This window comes from Mustela nigripes, chromosome 4 (genome assembly GCF_022355385.1).
Source record: "Mustela nigripes isolate SB6536 chromosome 4, MUSNIG.SB6536, whole genome shotgun sequence".
In the NCBI taxonomy this organism is placed as follows: domain Eukaryota; kingdom Metazoa; phylum Chordata; class Mammalia; order Carnivora; family Mustelidae; genus Mustela; species Mustela nigripes.
This window is the reverse complement of record NC_081560.1, coordinates 184996200-185000678: the sequence shown is the minus strand read 5'-3', so window position 1 is coordinate 185000678 and position 4479 is coordinate 184996200. Positions and strand designations below refer to the sequence as shown.

The 4479-nt window shown below is 40.1% G+C and overlaps 1 protein-coding gene across 1 annotated transcript in view; it reads left to right on the top strand.

The window, feature by feature from the left end:
- FAM53B (family with sequence similarity 53 member B) overlaps positions 1–4479 on the top strand; it is a 145029-nt gene that overhangs the window by 23713 nt on the left and 116837 nt on the right. The gene's annotated exons all lie outside the window — the stretch shown is intronic.

Sequence of the window (4479 nt, the reverse complement as noted above, 5' to 3'; positions counted from 1 at the left end):
TATTCTTGGTTTTTGTGCCTTGGAAAAGTTGAATCGAATATAGCTGCTCATTAAGATTTGATGAAACTACTCCAGGGCGAGAATAATAAACACCAACTTTCTTAGCGTTTTATTAAACTGTCTATGAAACATAATAAGTATAATATTTTGGGTTGAATGGTGGTTATTTAAAAAAAATTTTAATACCTGAGAAAAGTCCCTTAGTTTTCAAGTGTATAATTAAACAAAATCAGATAAATGTATGAGTTGATCAAGAAATATTTATTGAGCTTGTATTTTGCTGCTGATGGCCTTTTACACACCGCGAAGGATAAACAGGAAGTAGGAAAGACAGCTAACAAATCCTATTATCTGCTAGCACCGTGTTAAGTTACATTATAGTATTAAGTCACTGAATCCTCTAGATATCTTCTCAAGGTATGTATTAACTTATTCCGGTTTCTTCATACCGAAGGGCTAGTACTGGGGCACCTGACTGGCTCAGTTGGTAGAGCATGCAACATGATCTCGGGGTTGTGAGTTCAAGCCCCACATTGGATAGAGAGATTACTTAAAAATAAATCTTTATTTATTGATTTTAAAGATTTTGTTTGTCAGAGAGAGAGAGCACAGACAGGGGGAGCAGCAGGGAAAGGGAGAAGCAGGATTCTTGCTGAGCACGGAGCCCGATTCGGGACTCAATTCCAGGACCTTAGGATCATAACCTGAGCCGAAGGCAGCCACTTAACCAACTGAGCCACCCAGGCGTCCCAAAATAAAATCTTAAAACAACAACAACAACAACAAAAAAGCTAGTGTAGGATGGAGCCAGGAAGGATTCTTTGGGTCTGACTAAAACCCATTCTCTTCCTCTAGCATATTAGCCCCTCTGCCTCCTCTAAGTCTTTGCTTTATTGGTACCTGCAGTTCAGTAGGGGAACCAGGACTGGTCCAGAGAAGACACTGTCAGAGAAATCGAATAGTCGAATTTTCAAGAGTTCTGCAGCTCCTTGTTGTGACAGTGTTGGTCTGTGGCCCGTGAGTTAGTGCGTCATCCTTCCCTCCTTTTCTCCATGTCCCTTTTGTCTTAACGGACTTGCCTAACCAAGAACTGAATAGTGGCATTCTTTCGGGAAAGGGTGGTGTAGGCTATAAGTATATATAAGCCTTTGAGGACGTGGGGACAAAGATATTTTAGTTAGGGCTAATTAGAAAGAGAAAGTTTATTTGTTAATGTTTTTGAAGAGAGATGTTAATATATAATGCCAGTTTTGTATTTGGGATAATATTTTCATATTGGAGCCACAATACAGATTTTAAAGTGATACAGTTTTTGATGATTTTCAACTTTTTGGATTGGTTGGATTTTTGTTTGGCAAATGTTAACCTAGTAACGAGTAAGTCTAGCATTATAATCCTTTTTTCTTTTCTTTTTGTGTCTGAATGGGGGCAGGAGTACGGGGAGCAGAGGGGCTTGATTTAAATCAACATTAATCAGCCGTTAAGATTACTACCTGCCTTGCACAAGATAACTGAAGACATTTACAAAAGCTTTCAACACAAATAACATTGTTTGAAAACCTTTAATTTTTAACATGTAAAGAGTGAGGAGTTCCTTCAAAATATATGTGATTTAAACTTACCAAAAAATTGCGTTAATGTTACAAATTAGGCAAAGGATCTTAAACCACAGGAAAACAGTTCATAATTTATTGAGGAGATCTGCTCTTTGTTGTTTTTTCATATTACTGTTCCTTGATATCAAATAGAACAGTAGTGTGGAAGTACTTTTTTTTAGAATTTTGAGTTGTTACGTCTGGTATTTTCAAGCATCACTCTAACAGAAAGGGCTTTCTGTGCTCCAGACTGAGGCACTGGGTTTGATTCACCGATAGCTTGGAGTGGGCCTTTGTTGAAAAGCTCCTCGAGTCACCCTTGTGGCAGGGGATGTATGTTCCATTTGCAGAGAAGAAGGATTTGGGGGAATCATGGAGCTGTTGCTAAGATCAGGAGAAGGGATTTGTGATCTCTCCTTATCAGTTAATCCTGTTGGAAGCCAGCCTCTCAGAGGTTGAAATTAGAACAAATGGAAGGTCCCAAAATGCGAACACTAAATTAGTATTTTCAAATAATACCACACTTTAAAAAACGAGGCCAGTAAATGGCCCCAAGTTACTGAAGCAAGTCATAAATATGTGACTGTTAAACTGAGTTTCGTTAAAGCACGTGACTGTGTGGGTAACTGGAAGAAATTATACGGTTATAAAAGGGAGCGTGAGTTATGTAGTGAGCGCTGGTTTCTCTGCATAAAAAGTTGGAATTGTAATTTTATTTCATCAAAAGACACTCCTATTTTGAGGAAACTTGTTTGAAATGCAAACGAAGTTTCTTTCCAGAGCCTGCGTGCCCTTGTTGCTTCTCATTACGCTGTTACTGCTGCAGAGCAGGGCTGCTGCAGAGCAGGGCGTCTGTGTGTAGGAAGCGCTCGGCCGGTCCCAAGGGATTTGAGGCTGAATGGGTGGGTTACACCAATTAACAAATAGAAAGTTTCAGAACATTTTGTTTTAAGCCAGGTGCACAAGTTAGAGTTGCTTTTTGGGACTGGCATTTATGCATATGAGAATCAAACCTGACACTCCTCTTGGCAGCTTGACTGAAGCCATTTTAAAATAAGTACAAACTGTCCTTGAATTGATTTTCCCCCCATTGTAGTAGCAGCAAGTTGGCCTTTCTTCGTCTGTGACATGCATGCAGTTTTCTGTTATTTGGGGGGAGGAAGGGAGGTAAACGTATACAAAAGACTTCTATTTATTTTTTATTTTTAGTTTTCTTAAAAAAGATTTTATTTATTTATTTGACAGAGAGAGAGAGAGCACAAGTAGGCAGAGCGGTGGGCAGAGAGAGAGGGAGAAGCAGGCTTTCCGCTGAGCAGAGGGCCCAACGTGGGGCTCGATCCCAGGACCCTGGGATCACGACCTGAGCCAAAGGCAGCCTCGTAACCGACTGAGCCACCCTGGTACCCCATACAAAAGTCTTTGAGTGAATAATGTGTTTCAGTTTACTTTTTATTTTTAATTTTCTGTGATACTGGGGACGCCTGGGTGGCTCAGTTGGTTAAGCAGCTGCCTTCTGCTCAGGTCATGATCCCAGCGTCCTGGGATCAAGTCCCACATCGGGATCAAGTCCCACATCGGGCTCCTTGCTCGGCAGGGAGCCTGCTTCTCCCTCTGCCTCTGCCTGCAATTCTGTCTGCCTGTGCTCGCTCTCTCTCCCCCTCTCTCTCTCTCTGATAAATAAATAAAATCTTAAAAAAAATTAAAAAAAAATTTTCTGTGATACTGTAATATTATATAGTATATGTTGACCTTAATTCACGTTCATCCGGAGTATAGTAGAAAGCTTAATTTTTAAGGAACCTTTGTTAGTCTCTAACCTTTGAAATAATTTTCCTTAACTTGGTATGCAAAGAAATAGAGTATCCCTGCTTATGTCAATAGACTCTGATATATGTTTTCTTAAATAATTTTATTTTACGTATTTATGCATGCATGTGTCTGGTAGTCCATAATGAAAATATATACAAATGTGAAAACTCAGTTGCTCTCCAGGCCAGCATTCTGCTGCTGTGGGGAGGCCTGGGTTTGATTTCCTGTTGGCACTGTGAGCTAGAGTGTACGTGCTCCAGAGAGAGCTTTCTGCTTTGAAAGCAAGAGACCAAGTGTCTTGTGTTCCACAGTAGTAACCTCTTTAGCTAATTGTATGTGTGGGGGTTGTTGATGGGCTCTGAAAGGAGTCTTGTCTAGTACACTTCACTGGAAGGAGGCTGCCCATGACCTAGAGCTTGATTGTGGGAGACCAGGAGCATGGTAGGTTGAAGGACAATTGTTTAGTGGGAAAAAATTAGGAAACCCTTGTCATTTCTCTGTCAGGCAGGAAACAGAGATGTCCTTAGATGAAGGGGGAGCACATGAGCATGTTTTATTAACAGTTAATGGAAGAAAATTAATGCTAATTTATTCTTCATACACACCATGCAATTTGTTAGAAAAGTAAAAGAATAGTTTGAAATTCTTTGGTCAATTGATGGGTTCCTATGTTAGGGGCATAGAAATGAAACTCAACATTAAGCAGACAAATACCCAAGCCCACAGGCTACATAAATGCTGAATAAAACCAGCTCTACAATAGAACTCTGAAAAGCGAGGGGTAAGAAGCCTAATGAATGATTGAATATGACCTTAGCAAAATCCCTGGAGTGTTGTTGAAAGATCATTCATTTCCAGCTTAGATGTCAAGATGGGCTCCAGTAACCAGGAAAAAAGAGAGCTTGAGTCAGTACTTACTGAGTTTTAAAAAATCTTTACAACTCAGTGCATTAGACTAATCATTAAAAGGGCTTCTCTAACTGAATTTTGAGCTGTCACTGTGTAGACCTGTAGTGTAGGCCCAGGGAAACCAAATTAAAAAGATAGGAATAATTCGCAGGACCTCAGTGTATCA